Here is a 20,000-nt window from a genome sequence, read left to right as displayed (position 1 = left end):
GGAGTTAGCAATTTAGATAACGCAACTGTGTGTGTATATATATAATATATATATATATATATATATATATATATATATATATATATATATATATATATATATGAATAACGATAAAATCCACATTCCATATTTTCGTGATTCAGTTATACGTGTATATATGACTGAAATATTTTCAGTCATACATAGTTTCTTCCTCATTCACTATTTGCCTGATGAGAGAGACAGTTGATCTCTGAAAGTAATCATGAAGCTACAAATGTCGTTTAAGATCCAATTCACGCTACTTCGGGAATATCCCCGGTGGGAATTATCACCGAAGTAGCGTGAATTGATATTAAACGACATTTGTAGCTTCATGATTGTATATAAATCACGTGTGATAAAAATTTCATATACATTATATATATATATATATATATATATATATATATATATATATATATATATATATATATATTATATATATATATATATATATATATATATATATATATATATATATATATATATATATATATATATATATATATATATATATGCTACACAGTTTCAACATCAACCAGTTGCCCCTAATAAGTGTGGTCCCAAAGGAAAGAAAGAGCGATGTTCACTGCCTCTTCACACTTGAACTGAGTAGTAGATGAAACCCCCATTGCAAGAAACTTCACCACACTAACAACTTCGTACGCATATGCAGGAGGCTCACCAGCGGTGACTCGAACCACTTACACACACACACACACACACACACACACACACACAAACTCTCAGACACTCTGCACTGTTCTCGTGTATCTTGTATGCACTCTCTTGCTTCCTGGATGTTGAGGCCCTCTTATCCAATATATCATTCACTCATCTATCCATTGCTTCCAAGGTCTTCCTCTTCTTCCTCGAAGCACTTCAGAACTAATAGCCTCAACTTGCCAACTTGTCATCCTTTTTTCCTTCAGCATGACCGACCATCTCAAATTACATATTGATCCATCCTTTTAACCACGAAGGGCCTATTCACAACTGCTATATATTCCCCCCCCCCCCCGCCCTTTCTCACTTCTTATATACCTAAAATACTACATAAATAATTTCGCTTTACAGCATCCATTTTCTTTCATTTCCACAGAGGAGAGTTAGTTCTACAGTCCCTTCATATATTCCAGTCTTGATATCCATAGACATTCCTAGTTTTCTGCTATCTGATACACCCATCCTGATACCTTCCTTACGTCACCTGCGTGTGACTCACTGCTTATTTCATCCTATCAACCTCTGAAATATTTACAAGATAATTATAAAGAATGTACGGCCTCTATTCCCTCACTACCTATAATAACATTCATTGCATCATCTTGGTTCCCCCTAACCTTTAAAACCTTATTGTTGCTCACATTTAACTATGAACTATCCACTTTCAAACTCTTTCAGTGAACCCTGATCAGTATTGTATTGTTTGCCAAAATCAGCCATTCGACAAACAGTTCATGAACATCGTCCAAACAAACATCTTTGCACCTGCAGTTGTCTTTCTCCGAGTTCTGGCATCACTCCATCAATAAAGAAATTAAACAGCCATTAAGACACAACATACTCCTGCACCAGTGCCATTTTTACTCCAGATTATTCACTCTCCTACCTACAAACTCTAGTGCCTATTCAGTTCCATTGTAAAAAAATTATCCCTGTCAGCAACAGAAACTAGATTCGCTTTTGGATATGGGAAAGTAACTCGAGATAATAATGGAATGGACGTCACTGAAGGCTTGAATAAAAGTTTGTAAACAAAAATTATATTGACCCCACAAAGAAACGCATAGGCTAGGTACGGGTGTTTTGCTTTTTTAATCTTGGTATTGGTAATAGTAAGCTGGGTAGGGATGTTTTATAGTACTGGTGACAAAATTAAACAGCACGCGTGTGATGATTAGTGTTGAATTTATACATATTTATCGAGTATTCATTAAAGATTTTTTCCTACTTGTGCATGCGTTAATAGCTTTCACTCTTATGATCATTCTTAATTGTCTGCAGAACTTGTTTTAGTACCGCATTCAACCACATAATTCTGGGTGGAAAGCGTTGAGCTGAATCTGAATTCTGTAATAAGGCAGTTTGCCTCGGTTATTGAGACATTGATATTCGTGATGGCCTCTTGAGAAGCCACCAGCGTCACGTGTGTTAACAATCGCGGCTTTGATATTGAATGGAAGTAGGTTATCCAAAATAGGGTCAAGTGTCAATACAAGGAAATGTGAAGATGGCGCTCAGTAGGATGATGGAGTCAAGAGAAAGAGAAACTGATTGTTTGGGCTTGCGGATTCTATGAGATCGTTTTAATTGGAAAAGACAAAACGCGAGTTTCTACGCTGCTAACTGGTAAACTTATGCAAACTTTGTGGACTGAAATTAATAACCTACAGCCCCGCTGCTGAAAATACTGTGCCTGGAATGAAATGGTAGATAGCATTAAATGAGGAAGAAATCTGAATAGTAACTGTAGGTATCGACTCGACTCATTAAAACTTGTTGTCTCTGCTCCTCCGTCCTCGTCAGCTGAATAATAAATCCTGTTGGTGGTCACCGCAGTGCTAACATGGGTATTGAAAAAAAGACTCCTAAATTCAAATACGCTGGTTATATGTGCATCTTTTCATCTTTTAGCAAGTCCAGTGGTGCTATTTCTACCCTTCAATAACCGCTTGGAATCACCAATATATTTTGCCCTTCTTTTCTTTTGCTCCTCCATCTTCGTTAGCCAGTGAGGCATCTTTATCCACACCTTCCTCATCATTTATTACAACCAATAGAATTAAGCGTCTTATGGATTGATCAGTAGTTTTTGCCCTCTTAGTCTCTATTTTTAATCTTTAACAAAAAAATGAGGTGCACCGCCGCTGGAAACCAAATGAGAGAACCTTAAAGTTGAGACCAACATCTTTCCATAACAGCTCTGTCGTCTTGAAGGAAGATCCCGTTTTACAATGATTTGTTTCTTGGTTATGTAGTCACGCGGTGGATTTTCGAACCGTTGGAGTCAGCAGTCCTGGTTTTTAATGCCCCAATAAAGCCTTTCTGTCTCAAACAAACCTCTTCTCTCGACTTTATAACTTTGGGGTTCGATTTGCTGGTCTTGAAGGGTAAGAGAATTATTATACTGTTATTGCTATTTTTGTTATGATCAGCAGCGCCATACTGTTTTCGAAAGTGGTGACTGTGAGTGAATAATTACATTTCAAAGAGCTAAACTGTTTACGATACGGAGACTATGTACTTAGAATCGGTTTCCACACTTGAGTGGTCGTTTGACATTCGAAGGGAGTATGATATATAAGATCCCAAGCTAGAGGTTGCAAGACACCAATAAAATACGACAACTTCAGAATAATTGGCCAAGCTAAGGCAACTGGAGAACTGCTTCTCTTGGAAAGTCTGAATATGTTAAATTGCCAATCATCAGCTGTTCCTCTGTTCATAGCATGATTCGATTGTTTGTTTATATTTGTCCACCTCCTCCTCCTGTTTTTATACTATTTTCTTTTAGTGTGTTTTCCTCTTTCACCCTGAGAGGAGGGCCTTTTGCTCTTCCTTTTAAGTTTATTTTTAAATTCCTTTTTATTAAGTTCAGTTTTTTTTATTAAGTTCATTTTAATTTTTCTTTTATTGGATTTTTCAATGTGCAAATGTATTTAAGTGTGATTGTTTAAGTTCAACTGATTTTCCGTTTCAAGTTTTCTTATGTTTTGTGTATGTTTACTTTTAACTATGTATGCTGAATGCCCCTTTTTACATTATAACTGTAGATGATGTCCTGATGGTGTGACCACGGGTCAAGAAACGCGTCGACAATAAATGTAGGTAGTGGATCTGTATGTGCTCCTGCGCCCTTCCCCTGCCTATATATATATATATATATATATATATATATATATATATATATATATATATATATATATATATATATATATATATATATATATATATATATATATATATATATATAACTGTCAAGGGGGCATCCAGGAAAGGCAGCACGTATATTAAACCAACAGTTTATTTTGCCGACGGCGTTTCGCAATATCTTATTGCATCTTCAAGGCTGCAATTTACATGTATGTACGTATATATATATATATATATATATATATATATATATATATATATATATATATATATATATACATATACTGTATATACATAACATACATACCCACACACCTTGCCCCATCTGGAGGCAGTAGAGCTAGACGGTTATAGCATTCCAATTTCCCAATAAGTCTTTATGGTTGAGGTTACTAGTCCCACTGATTGTAATGTTGACCCATCAGATGTTGGCACCCATCTACAGCTGGGTGGCCTGATGGGGCTCTATGATTTGAGCATTGTGGACTAAAGCAACCATGTGTTAAATACTTCACCATTCAGCCACTGCCCCGGCTTTAGGCAGTTAAGTCTTGATCAAGGTGGACGGTGGTGTTCGCTTCGACTTTCTCCTGGTATGCTTGATGGTGTCATATGCAAGGGGGCGATGGGACCACTGCATGTTTACTCATGTACACACACACACACACACACACATATATACAGCAACTGAACTCCGTTGAGACAAGGTGCCTTTTAACTACTCTTAACTTTAAGTATGTTTCTTTTCTTGTAGCGTGATTTTATTTCAACGATGTATCTTATTTGCCTTTACTTTATTCAATGTATTTTGCGTGTCAACAAAAAATAATTTGTTATGCTGTATTGCTTATCAGTTTTTATCTTTGATTTTAGCCTGGATGATGAGACATTGGTCTCGAAACGTCGCTGTATAAGGAATAAAGTGAATTATGTTTCATGCTGTCTACTTCCACGCCGCCTGGTTTATATATATATATATATATATATATATATATATATATATATATATATATATATATATATATATATATATATTTATATTTATATGTGTACATGCATGCAATGAGCGTTTATGTATGTATGTATGCATGTATATTCACACACAAATATATATATTTATATATATATATATATATATATATATATATATATATATATATATATATATATATATATATATATATAATGTGTGTATGTATAAGTATGCAGTAGAGAGAGAGAGAGAGAGAGAAAAGTGGTCGTATTTTTACAGGTTGTTATCTATACGTGTATTTATTTTGTTCTTTACTGTATTTCTGTCTGTCTTTTATTGTTATCTTATCTTTTTTACATTTTGTTTCTTCGTATCCTTTTCTTGAGGAGCGAGAACCTAGCATTAGTATTCAGTTCTCTCATGTTATTTCCTCAAAAGTAAATAGATATGAATTTTTTCATTTAAAAGGTAAAGAGTTCTAGACCCACTTGATGTAGCGAAATTCATTAGGTTGTAATCTGTCGTGGAATTATAATAGAAATATTGTCTAATACGTTAGAAACTAATAAACAAAATCATATTCTGCATGGCTAACTAATATATATTTTCGCAAGCACATAGAAAATAGTGAATTGTTTATAAAAGCTCAATTGTTTGGCAAGAGTTTGTTGGAGAGGAGAAGGATATCAGCCAGGCTCATCTAGTTGCATATCGCTACAAAACGTTGGATATCGCTGGTCCAACTGCCAGATGAAGTCTGTTAGTGACGTTTTTGCAGGATGGAAAAGTTTCAGTTGTTTCATTTCACAATTTAACGCCAAATGTTTTTTTCTAAAGTTTTAGATAATAACGTGTTGTTAAGAACCTGATAAATTAACGATGAAGTAAAAAAATTTTCTATTTATACAAATTTGAAACTCGTCGTTTAAGTTTCTTTTTTTGTACACTTAATTACAAGGTTTAGGAAAATTGCATTTTAAAAAAAGGTTATAATGAATTGTTTTACGACATTATGGTTCACTGAGTTCAGCCCACTTATCAAATCGCGATTTGAAAAAAAAACTTAATCCTATTTATTTCAATAGCAAAGATTTTATCAGTTTTCTTGCTCAGTTGAAAAAAAAAATTAGTTTTCCTAATAACAATACAAGTAATGTTTCCGATATTCCAGAATGGAATGACGAAAATAGAAAATGATCTTTGAAGCTTTGTGTCTATATAGAAGAGCTCTTTCATTCCCCGAGGTAGTTAGATTAGAACAGCAAACTCACATTCGCTAAACTTCCATCGTTTCGCCGACGGCACAGCATTAAAAAATTGAAATAAAAATGAGTTGGGGATAAACTCCGACGAGCGATATTGTCTTGAGCGAAAAAGTGAAGAGATGGCTGGTTGACATCACTTCCGCTCTGTCTTAAAAAAAAAAAAAAAAAACGATAAACTTTCCTCTTTTCAGGTTACTTCGCGACCCTGTCAGTCTGCCTGCCTGGTTTGTAGGAAATCGAATCATAAGGTACGTAATTAAATTTATTATTATTATTATTATTATTATTATTATTATTATTATTTATTATTATTATTATTATTCCTTTTAAAATATATATAAAGGGGCGAGAAACCAGAAATCAAATTATACAAAACGAACAGGTATTATCAGAGGAAGAAGCAATGATAACTGCAGCAGTGGCGTTTGTAGTGGTAAAAGTAATTATTTATCGCAACAGTCAGAGGGAAATATTATTGTTAAAGGTGATGCTTTTAATGTGGGTATTCTATTCCTAGATGTTCATTTTTCCAAAATGTATTCTTCCAAGGTTAATCGAACGCTGTGAAACTGTATATATCAGTATGATGGAAAATAGAAAATCGGTGTGTGACCTCGTATGCATTTCTGTATGGTTTATGAGTTACATTAGAATCGTTGTTCTATCTTGGTGAGATAGATAGACAGGCAGTGAGGGAAAGAGGAGAAGAATGAGAAATAGGACTAATTCTTGATGTTTCAACTCAACTGAAAAATACAGACAGGTGAAAAATTCAGATATATATATATATATATATATATATATATATATATATATATTATATATATATATATATATATATATATATATATATATATATATATATATATATATATATATATATATATATATATATATATATATATATATATATATCCTCAAGGAACAAGGGAATATATATATATAATATCCTCCAATCTTACAAGTTTATTACAACGTTATTGCCGATGGGCATATGTCACATTTTCAAGGCTAAAAAAAGAAAATAATTTGCACCACAGATAGAATCACGGCATTAAAAAAATTTTGAAAAATTAAAATATTTAAAATTCACAAAAAATGGTAATGCAGCGTTAAAAGTAGGTATATAAATGAACATAAAACAATTATTTTTATTTTTATGTTTAAGTGCTTATATTGATTGTACATGCAAACAAAGAAAGAAAACTTTGACTAGGTTCCTTGTCGTGTTCATTTTTTATGAATTTTAATTTTCTCTTTTAAGAAGAACACTGAAAAGAATAAAACTCATATACACGATGTAGATCTAAAAGTGATTCTTGAAGGATTTTGTATATAGTTAAACTCTGGGAAAATAATAGACTGAAACAGAAATTTCACTCTTTATTAGATAAGCTGCCTGTGTTCCAGCACGGGCTCTTCTTATAAAGTTGATTTGATTTATGCCCAGTCCTGTTAGTGAAATATTCGGTCACAGGAATTATCTCTTGTAATTCGTTTAGTTTTACCATCAGCATTCTTTAGTTATAAATATTGTTTTGTTGTCGGTGTTGGTTTATGACAAGTATTATTATTATTATCTTGTGGGAAATGTAGTTACCAGAAGTCTCTAGGTAATATCTTATTATTAAAAAATGTTTGACAATAGATACATACAATATGTATAACACATATGCTATTGATTACAAAAGCAGCTTGGGCAAATGAAATGGAAAATAGATATCAATAATTTCCTGAAGGGTGTCTGTCTCGAAAAATTCCAGAGAGCTGGGCATTTCAGGGAAGGCAAGGCATACATCTAAAACAGGTATTTCCAGTTGTAAGTACATGCTTAAGTCAATTCTTAGTATAAAACTGGCGATGATTATACATGACGATGTGATGCAAGTCTGTGATTAATATTTTTAATGGTGAACGTTCTCATGGGACTATTATGATTGGAATTAAATTGGATTTCTGCATCAACTGCACTCAATTTGTATAAAGTCTTTTCAATCTTTCTTATGAGTGTTTTCTCTCCTATGCAGCATTTCTTCAGTAAGTATCCTATATATGTCATTCTTTCATAAATGAAGAGGTATATGATATTTCCAACATAACTCCGTTGTTTACGAGAAAATCTTGAGACGGTATCAAAATAAGGCGTAGGCCGTCAGGGGTGTTTTGTATTCCTTGGGTAAGTAGTTTCCCGAGTTTCTGGGCGACGTTTCGCTTAGGGCCTACTGAGCACGATCTCACACGAAGACGGTTCGTACGTACGTTTCGGATTAAGTCAGCCACGTGCTGGCACGGGCTCTTTCTCTTGGGTGGCCTGTAAATTGCAACGGTGAGTCTGGCTCATTATATAAAGGGAATCAGCATGGGGTAATATGCTTGCCAGCCGCTAATTGTTCTAGAATAAAATCTTGTGCTCTGATTGTTTGGCGAGATTTTTCGTATGTCAGTTTTTTAGCTTTGATGGTTGCATTGTTGCAGAGACGGGTATTGTGCTGTCTGCTTTCCGGTGTAATAACACATCTGGTATTTCCTGGAGAAGATTTTCGTTATCGAGAAGCAGCATTGGTAACGGCCAGGGATGCTTACTCTGTCGTCTCTCTCGGTGTTGTAGGCATTATCAGATGTGGGTTTTGTTAGGTCCTGGTTAGAAAGACGCTTAATGTTAATGGTCACGAGGAACATCTGCGTTGGGGTTAGGGAGGGTTTCTCTTGCTGGATTAGGAGCACCTAGAGGAGCAGTAGGCCCCACGGATCAGGGACCCTGCTGGTTGGTTCTTTTTCCTATGAAGTTGATTTGTTTTGCTTCTTGCATGTTGTAAGAGATCGTCATTACTAGCTTCATTGTAGTCATACCCATGTATGGCCGGGACGTCTATGGATGGGACATTTGCTTAGGTGTGTATATTCAAATTCAGATTCAAATTCATTGGTCTGCAATAAAATAATAAAAGATCCCTTAAAACAAAAGATGGTGGTGATTTTGTAAAACTATCACTGTTAAAAATTGGGGTGTTTTTTACCTCTTCAAACAGGCTTACAATACATTTTCTCATTAGGGTTTTTAGCACTATTTTGGCAATATATGGTGAGTTCCAGCCATGTACTAACATCAGAAGTAGAGAAATTTGGATTGAAATGTTTCTAACGACATACTCATCCTCTAGGTATTTAAAGTGCACCCTTGCTTTGTAGCATAGCTTGATGATATTTTCAAGGGTAGGTTGCTGCTGCCTAGCATCGTTATACCGGGTGCAAATGCATCTCATATCTCCTTGTTGACCTGCTTATCTGAGCACCTGTTATTTACCAACATTTTAAGAAATTTGGTCCAATTCTTCTGGGGTGTCTTATCATGGGGAATAGTGGGTTAAAGCTCTTCTTACGAGAGCTGTTATGGCAGTCCTTTTGTATCCTGGCTGACTACCTTGTATATAAGGAGCCAAACTCGCCATTGCAGATCAGTCTGGTCATGTCTCTTTGCTTGATCATGTTCCGCTGAGCCTGGGCGGAATGTGACCTAGGAACTCAGAAAACTACATGCTCAAGAAACACCTCAAGTAATACAAAAACCCCCGACTACGTACGTCTTAGTTTGATACCAGCTCAAGACCTCTTCGTAAACAGTGGTTACTTTGCAACTGGGATGTATTATATTTTATTGGAATAATCCCCACCAGTAATTGTTTACCTCTTCAATTATGGAAGAGTTAGTGGCGGAATGTGGTGAGTAAAAAGAGCAATTATAAAATAGATTGAAAACAGTACTAATTGAATGCAGCTGATGTTGCAATCACATTTAATTCCGCTTGTTTGGGAGAGGGACTTCCACTTTCATATTATTATTATTATTATTATTATTATTATTATTATTATTATTATTATTATTATTATTATTCAGAAAGAGTAAGCATTCATTTAACATAAGAAAAGCGAAGAATGTTTGAGGTTTATGTATACTTTAACACTACTTTTAAGTGTTATTCCATTTGTCTGTCGATGTAAATTTTTATTTGCTTGTTGACTTTCAATCTTCATTCAGGTGTCATATATTTCACATATAATAATTCTGTCTTGAGGAATCTAGCTCATCTAATTAATACTCTGTTTGGGTTGTTTGATGTGAATGTAAATACATTTTCAGTAATAATTTTCAAATTTCCGGTCAAAAGCATATACTGTAAAAAGGGGAAAAAATAGAAAATAGAGTAACGACCAAATGACATGTCCAGACAGGCGAGTTTAATGAAGACTAAAAATCACGTCACAACGATGGAAGTAAGTCTCTCCTTGTTTAAACGTGCCTCTTCTACTACCGGCTGCCGGGAACAATTATATCACAGTTACGGGAATCCGTCTGTTAAAATAAATGTCTCCATATATGCTAAACCCTTAAGTCGTCCCAGGGTTCGTATGCTCGTAATGTACCTTTAAATATTCTAACCGGGAGAGAGATTCAGGACAGAAATACAATCCGGTTTGTAACCAGGAGGATGTCGGAAAGACAAGGGGTATTAAAGGCGATTGTCTCTCTCTCGAGTGACTCAGAGAGAGAGAGAGAGAGAGAGAGAGAGAGAGAGAGAGAGAGAGAGAGAGGAGCCTCGTTGTGCAGCCTACCATACGCCCATGTCTCTCCCCATGTTATGAGATCCCCAGTGTTATCTTATGGGAAGTGGGAACTTCACTGTGTTTCTTTAGGGTAGAATATTCGTGGATGTCTGCTGTTCTTACAAGTGTACAAGAGCCTGGTAAGCCAAGATTTTGATTACATTTTACTTGGTATCGAAGTCGATGATCGTAAATTGATATATATGTATTAGTGGCCTTAATCTGATCACCTGGCAAATATTTGGAATATTAATTTAACACTCGTATTTATACACATATCCTCTCTCTCTCTCTCTCTCTCTCTCTCTCTCTCTCTCTCTCTCTCTCTCTCTCTCTCTCTCTCCACACATATATGTATGTATGTATATATATATGTATGTGTGTGGAGAGAGAGAGAGAGAGAGAGAGAGGGGATATGTGTATATGTATGGGTGCTAAATGAATCTTTCATGTGTTTGCTGATGATCGGATTACGGCCACTGTTACTAATATATCAATTTATGATCATCGACTTCGATACCAAGTAAAATATAATAAAAATCTTGGCTTACAAGATTCTTATACACTCAATAAGAACATATATAAATTATATATATATATATATATATATATATATATATATATATATATATATATATATATATATATATATATATATATATATATATATATATATATATATATATATATATATATATATATATATATATATTATATATATCCATCCTATTTAAGGCCAGCGTGCATGTAGCATCCACTGTTTAAGTCTACACTTCTCTTACTTCCTGAATCTCATCCTATCCTGAAGAAAGAAGAGCCTGATGTCTTCGCTGAGAGAAAAGCTACAAATATGGACCGCTGCCCCAGTGCAAGCGAAGTACCCAGATTCCCACAGCTCTGCCATTGGCGTTTACTTCAGTAAACTGTCCTCATGGAGTTGGAGTGTGTGAGGAAAATGCTAGCAAACAACGGATACCCTAGCAACGACAGATGTATTAAGGGAAAAATGGGTGAGTTACACTTACAATCACAAGCTCAGAGCTCCAGTGGAAGTTAGAGTAAAACCCCCCAAAAATTATTGCGAAATTGAACACAGGACAGTTTAAAAACAGAAAGCAGCCCTTGGTAGGGTCATCATCAATGGTGTAACACTGAAGACACCGTATGAGAGAGCAATACTATGAGTCTTCACATACCCCAACTTGGTGATGAGGAGCAGCACTCCTGCTAGGGGATCCTGGGTATCCACGACCAATCTTGGTTTACAATTTAAGTATTGTAAAAGGCATGGAAGCATCTCAATATAAGCTAGGTTGGGCACAAGACGACAATCCTAGGGACACAACAATAACATTCATCAGCATCTTGTGGATGTACATGGAAAAAAGATTTCTTTAAATAACCCTGTTAGAGACACAGAAGTTGTTCACCAGGAGGATAGCTAAGCTTAGTTTGTAGTAACTGAAACAGTGAAAATTGCAATGCAGCAGCCAATTTTGAATATCCAGGTGTCTTCAGACTGTGGTCTGCCCTCCAGCAAAAGAAAGTTCCATTGCAAAACATCAGGATTTTCACTAGAGTGGGGGGAGTCAGTCTTGTACAGTAAATACAACTTATGGAAAAGTGACAACAGACCATCAGTCGATGGCCCAAGTCATAACTGCTAATATTAGGAAACAGAAACCTACCACCACATACAATTCTATCTGAAAGAGATAAATCTCTGACAAGCAGACACTCACACCGGAGAACAGTATTCTAGTAAAGGAAGTACAAAAATGACCTAAAACAGGTTGCATTGATTTTATCACTGCTTGAAATATATGAGGCCTTACGAACAATACCCAACTTTCGTGCGGCATTTGCTGAAACTTTCATTAGATGTTTCTCGAATGTTAAATGTGAGTGAAAAGTTACACTTAGAATAGTTGAAGCTTCAGACTCATTCAGCAAATTTCCATCCACGTGAAGGGGAGGATGGGGTGGGAAATCGGTACGAGATTTGCTAATCATTAGTGTTTTCGTTTTACTGGAGTTCACCCCCCACTTACTACACCATTCCTGATCCGGTCCATGTCCCGATTGAGGCTGAGAGCAGCTTCATTTCTCATAAGTGGAGACTTTAATACACTCACAAGTGTTGCATCATCAGCATGCTGAACGATCTTGTTTTCCAGGCCAACAACCATATCACTTGTATACACTAAAAATAACAATGGACCAAGTACACTGCCATGTGGAGCTACAGACATAATAGGTCTTGGTTCACTAAAGATCCTGTCCACAGCAACTCGCTGCTGCCTACCTGTAAGGAAATTTTGAAGTAAACGTAAAACATATCCACCCACTCCAAGATTCTTAATTTTATAAATAAGTGCCTTGTAATTTACTAAATCGAAAGCTGCACTAAAAACTATTTGAATTACTCTGCACTCAAAACCCTTATCAAGGTTCCCTTGAAAATGGAATGTAAAGTCCAAAAGAGCATCACAGGTACCTAACTGCTTCCTGTATGCATATTGACTATCAGCTAACATTCGATTGGATTCTACATACTTACATAGTAGCTTAAAAATATGTTTTGTTTGGAACAGGCACTGTGCTCATCCACAAAGATACTACGTCGACATAAAAATCTGTAGAATCTAGTAATCTTGGGAGACACACTAGAAACTGTTTTTTTTTAAACAAAGGGAAGAAACCATCAGGATCTTCTCCACCCTAGCTATCAAGATTATCAAGTATTTTCTTAACATCCCTGGAGTGAAATGCAAATTTTGTAAGAATAAGTTCAGGATGACAAGTAACAGGGGGAGGGACATCCTCAGCTGATTGCTTAGCTGCAAAAGCTCGATGAAGCAATTCAGCCTTTGCCCTAGGGCCAATAACCACTCCTACCGTCATCTGTTAGTAGTGGTGGAATGGAAGATGAGCCTGACCCAAAGGTAGATGATGCCGATTTGGTCCACCACAGATGAGGCAGAGTAATTCCTTCAAGTTTCCACTTCAAGGAATTATTGGAATTTCTCTCTGCTGTATTGTAAGTTCTGTTCACAGCTCAACAAAAATGGTGTCGTTTTCATTTGAACGATTTCGTCTCCATGTGTTGACTTTGGTCCGTTTGTCATGGTAAGCTCGTCTACATGTATCATCAAACCATGGTTGGTTATTTGTCCTGAGTTTGATGACCTTTCTAGGTACATACCTTATCAAAAAAGCCGTCATCATTTCATTTAACTTCTTAGGATTAGGATGTGATGTAGCATCTGAAATATTAAGTGCCTGACAAGCTTCACAATGGTGGCATTAGGAATATACTGACTGACAGATACGTCCATCTCACTGGCGCAGTTATCAGAAGTGCCTATATATTCACAGACCTTGGACTTGACAATACTGGAACATCTGCGAGTTTAAGTTCTAATCTATATGTATGGATTTGAAGACATGTCAACATAAATGCATATGTATACAAGGAGTAACTTGTCCTCTGAACAGTGAGAAATATTTATTTTGCGCTGTCGCATCAAACGGAAAAGTCCCGGAATATCTTGAATTATGGTCCTTACTTTGGATTTTAGTGTGTTATTAAATTATTGTTGAAATGATAAAGTTCAACAGTTTTTGCAGTATCTAATTATGAAGTAAAGGGCCTTTTTTACGAAACGTTCGATTTACAACAAAATTTTACTTAAATTGTCAATCTCTTTTTTTTTTTTTTTTCGTCCAAACAGAAACAGAGACAGAATAAGAATAAAATTTCACATGTGCATATAAACTATCCTACGTATCCGATCAACTAACAACACGGACAACAAACTACAATGTGTTTTGTAAAACACATCATATGAAAATTCAATGTACCTTATTTTTTTACGCATATGACCGGGTGATTCCAACCACTAGGTTTTTCAATACAAAAACTTCGCATGCATTTCAAATGCTCAAAAACTGTAAAAATGACAATTGAAACTACGTTTGAATATTGGGGGGGAAAAAGTTATCGAGAATCGCATTGTTGGTGAAGCAAATTCAAAACATACGGAAATTACTGGCCCTGTTCTCTCCTGAATTGTGTGGGAAATTAATGTTTCGACAGAGGGAGAATTAATAATTTTCCTTCACTGTTTTAGTGTCAGATCATCTGGCATCTTTCATATCTTATTGTTTTATCTCTTTCTGCCGGGGACCATCCTGTGCAGATATTATTATTATTATTATTATTATTATTATTATTATTATTATTATTATTATTATTATTATTATTATTATTATTATTATAAAACCACGATTAATAAAGTTAATCGTTTTCGTTCACATTATTATTATTATTATTATTATTATTATTATTATTATTATTATTTCTAAAATTTAATCATGTCATCAGAAATTTGCCGGTAAGGTACCCACGATAGTTATTTAACCCAAAACGATTGTTACAGAATCATTTGCAAGATCACGATATGTGCATCTTTAAATATGATAATTTCAAAATAAATATTACTATAATTTAACGATCATATCAATTTTCAGTCATATGTCACCTCAAAGACCCGAGGTACAGAATGGCATCTTACGTAACTTGAGAATTCCGATTTCCAGTGTGTCCGGGAAAACGGTAAACTGGAAGCGACGCAATTTTACACTGAGTGGAAGAATTACGAATGATTAACTTGAAACGGTTCTTAAAAAAAAAAAAATGCCAGGGCGGGATTCTACGGGCTCTCAAGATTTCAGGTTGCTGGAGTTTGCTTATTGTTATTTATGGTTAGATCGATACTATTTGCTATTAATGTCAGTACAATTATACACCAAAGCAAATTTTAAAAACAGTTGCATCAACATCACAGTTATTGATAGTTATATTGTTATTGTTGCAGCAGTGGTCGAACTCGTTCTGCATTTATATATTTTATTATCTTGACAAGTTTTATCGGAATACCATCTACTAATACTATTGTTTATTCTAAATTGATTCCTTCATTCCCAAGCTCCAAACATAGAAATGGGCAAACTTTAGTAACTTAGACATTTTAAATCCGAAACATAGCAAAAAAAAAAAAAAAAAAACGGGTACTGAGTCTCCTAGTGCTTACGAGCGGCTGACATGTGTATAAATTTTGAATGCCATTTTTGCGGAGTCTATTTTTACCGTCGTCACTAAACTGCACGTATCTACAGTGATAGGTACCGGTGGGGAACAGCGATTTGAAGGGTTTATAGGATACCCTTAGTATGCTTATCATTGCTGATTTAACCTGTTTCCGTGGATAAATGTATTGAATTTGCATGGTGTGTAGACTAGCTGAGCCGTTTGGTTTAGAATAGGATCTGCAAGTGATATCGTCCATAAGATCTAGTTTCCAAAGCCCACTTGATGAAATCACGTCGTAGGTTTTACTGATCACAGCGGATTCCAGAAAACACCTCTAGTACAAACAAGTGCTGCAGAGGAACTTCACGGTCTCATTCTAATTAAACCTGCGACCAAGGTCACTCTCACGCGCGGGAAGAGGCCCGAGCTGTATCATCGTAGCTCCAGAGCGCTCGTTCTCCGATAATCCTCGAGAAAGAGAGCGGCCCTTCCCGCCTTCATAAAATTTTTCCACGTTTTCGCATGGCTTTTGTAAACGCCGGATCCGGCTCGATTCTCGTTCAAATACACTTGATGAGCGAACTCCCGATAGTTTGTGGGTAGTAAAAACGAAGGGGTTATTGAATTTGGGAGGATCGGAAACCCCTTTTTAAGTCTTAGATGTAAGGAAGATTTTGTTTTTTTTTATTAAAGGCATTTAGTTTGTTGTTTGTGGGACTCGTGTAAGTTGATTGGCTATGTTCATGGCTTTTCTGTTATTATATGAGAGGTGAAGTATTCAGGTCGGATGCTGATGATTAGTTTGAAATTCCATTTTTACACACACACACACACATATATACATATACATACATATATGTATATAATATAGATAGATAGATAGATATACATATATGTGTGTGTGTGTATGTGTAGGTGCAGAAATCCAGTATGGCCATGTGAAATTCTTAGTCTCAATTATTTATCAATCTGTATATTGAATTAAAAGAAAATATTTACCTAATTAAATGCCAAGAGGTGTAGTATTGGTATGCTGTGTGGATAACATATTCTATTCATAGCCAGTGGAAATGAATGTAAATAACTTTCTAAATAAATTAAATTTTTAATACCCTCCACAAAATTTACCGTTGGGAAAGAAAACTGAAAATTGCCCTTTTTTAGATCTATTGGCGCACAGCAGTTCAGATAGAAAGTTCAAATTCTTCGTCTGCAGCAAACCTACAAACGTTTGCTCTTTCATTTTCTTTTATTCTGATCGTTTGAACAGCACAAAGACTATTGTTTTTTCCTGTCTATTTTAAGGACGCTGCGTGTCAGTAGCCCGGAATTTGGGTTATCCAGACGCTTCTAGCTGAAACGCCTTTTATAAAGTCGGGAAAACGTTTTATGGCCAGACTAAAACTTAATTATTTGCAAACTGTAATCTTCTAGTGCTTCATTTTTATAACAAATTTTGTTTTCATAATATCTATTCACTGTTCAAGCCGTCTGGTGTTAATGTAGTTTTTGAAGCACTTGGAACAATTAAAAATTCTCCGAGAAATAAAAGTGGGTGTATCAGTAAGATTCCATGTGAAGAATGTAATAAAGTATATGTTGCACAAATTGTAAGAACAGGTAACATGTTAAGTGCATTTTCTGTACACATAAATAGCAGCAATCATAATACGGACTGAATAAAATTAGAGTTAGTTATATTGTGTAGAGATCTAGTTAACAAAGAATTAACTGAATTCCTTTATTATTAAAAAGGTCTGATAACTTATTAAATACCAGTCTGGGTTAATGAAAGGTACTGAGACACAAGTAGGTAATTGAGTATGACCATTGTTTGACAATTGTATAATACGTTTATCTTACTGTAAAGTCTTCTTATGTCCTCATTTGTATTTGAACGGTGTTGAGGTGTAGAAATATATACGAGTACATGAAAACGTGCGGTTCCAACCATGTCCTTCCACCTTTCTCCTGACCAAATGTAAATGTAGCTCGCCTTGATAGTGCAGTCTTTACGGTAAACAATGCATGTTGGCTATTGCACAAAGACGTGTTTTCCTGAAGTAATGAACGCCACGTGTTAATCAGCATTACACACACACACACACATATATATATAATATATAATAAAATATGATATATATATTTACATATATATACTGTATATATATATGTGTGTGTATGTGTATCTGTGTGCATGTGTTGTGCATGGGCTGTTTTCAACATTACGCTTATTTCCGGGTCGAAACGTCATGGGTCTCTCGAGAGAGACGAGAAGTCCAACAATGCCCCATCGCCTCCAAAAGAGCAATTCCCTTTTTCTCAAAAATTGTTATATAACAAGTTCAGAAAGAAACTTACCACATTACAAGTGTAATAAACATTAGAAGAAATCCTTTCACAATGATTTCATGTCAACATCTGTATTGGGTGTGTGTGTGTACATTACTACCTGTGTGCATCATTCGTTGCCAGTTATAGTGTAGTTCAGGAAACGTTTTGCACAATGGCTTACAGTAACAGGTAAGCGTTGTGCATAACCTTTAAGCAAAGTTGGGTCTAGTTCCTGAACCATCCTCGTGGCAGGGCTTGGTGCCAGCAAACTTATGCCAAATTACTAGGTGAAAACCTAATGGGTAGCACCCTTTGGAGCTACCACCCCCATGGACGTGTGGGTAGAAACTATGTGTACAGTATATATATATATATATATATATATATATATATATATATATATATATATATATATATATATATATATATATATATATATATATATATGTATATATATACATATATATAAATGAATCACGTACAAAAAGTGATAATAATCATGTATATGTGTATATATGTGTGTGTGCGCGCGAGTGTGTTTGTTTGATTCTTTGTCCGTGTGTTCCCATAACCACTGCTCATATATGATTACAAAGAAACAGAGGGGAAAAAAGACTGTTTGGTGAGAGAAGTTAATATGACGTGAGTGCACCAAGGAGGAGACCGAGTCACCAGTTAATGGCTGCGACACAGACCTGTGTGACTTGAGGTTCATCTGGTAGGGTTTCCATGTGTATTACAGTAATTATTCTATATTCATCTTTTTATTGCACTTTGTTGTTTGCCAGAAGCAACATTCACAAACACAACAGGAAAACTCGAAACAACAGTTATGCGATAAACAAACCTTTGAATAATCAATCGCCTGAAATTCAGTTATTTGGAGTCAATTGTTATAAAAAGAAAACTGAACTTAAAAATTCCTTCCTTTCCTCCGTTTTCCCATAACGCTACAGTGATGTTTCTTTTAAAAGCAACCCGCCAGCAAATATACGTGAGCGCTTTTGGCTCTGAAATAGGAAAAGCCCCAGAAACAAACTCTGATTGAAAATGAAAAGCTCTAACACGTTCATCAGGACATTAATAAAAGTGGAAGAAGTCGTAAGATATCTGCTTAAAAAGGGGTAACTAATCAGTGAATCTAATCTTGAAAATAAAATCACCTCTGGCCATTAAACTACAGAGGATTTGGGCAGAAAAACCGAAAACTCAATTCGAACAGAATCGAAGCCTGATTTTAATTCATGTAACTACAAAGTAGTTTATATCGGAAAAGGGACTGACGCAAAAGTCCTAAATCAGTGAACTTTATATTTGAATGTTTTTTTTCCGGATTTTTATGGCATACATGCTTTTAAGTACGTGAACAATATTTACATCACAACTGGAAAAGGAAGAGAGAGAGAGAGAGAGAGAGAGAGAGAGAGAGAGAGAGAGAGAGAGAGAGAGAGGGTATTATCCAGCTAAAGTCAGTAGGTTGTCTCGGATCATACGAATGTTACAAGGCTCGTTTACAAGGCTCATTTGAGTCAAGACATCTCACGGAACTCAATAACTGATACCTAGAAAAACCTGAGTGTTGTAAGAGAGGTGAGTCTTGGACAGAAAAAACCTGTGAGTGTTGTAAGAGAGGTGAGCTTTTGACGCCGATATTTCAAGTTTATTGCATTTAACTGAATTGCCTTACTCATATACCATTGTTTACATACATTCCATTACTCTTGATTCACAAATTATTATCATTAATACCTTTGTGCAGCCAACTCCTTTACATTTACTATAGGTTCTTCTAATTATATTTTACATATGTTGCTATACAAATGATCACACAATT

At 35.3% G+C, this 20,000-nt stretch overlaps 1 long non-coding RNA gene across 3 annotated transcripts in view; it reads left to right on the top strand.

Moving 5' to 3' along the window:
• Positions 1-20,000, top strand: part of LOC136847677 (uncharacterized) — a 682,743-nt gene that overhangs the window by 574,729 nt on the left and 88,014 nt on the right. For all 3 annotated transcript variants that reach the window (XR_010855798.1, XR_010855797.1, XR_010855799.1), the window contains exon 7: positions 6,327-6,383. This is a non-coding gene — a long non-coding RNA (uncharacterized lncRNA). The remainder of the gene's footprint in view (positions 1-6,326; positions 6,384-20,000) is intronic.

Source organism: Macrobrachium rosenbergii, chromosome 17 (assembly GCF_040412425.1).
Source record: "Macrobrachium rosenbergii isolate ZJJX-2024 chromosome 17, ASM4041242v1, whole genome shotgun sequence".
NCBI lineage: Eukaryota > Metazoa > Arthropoda > Malacostraca > Decapoda > Palaemonidae > Macrobrachium > Macrobrachium rosenbergii.
Note: the sequence above shows the minus strand (reverse complement) of the source record. Positions and strands in the feature narration are given on the sequence as shown.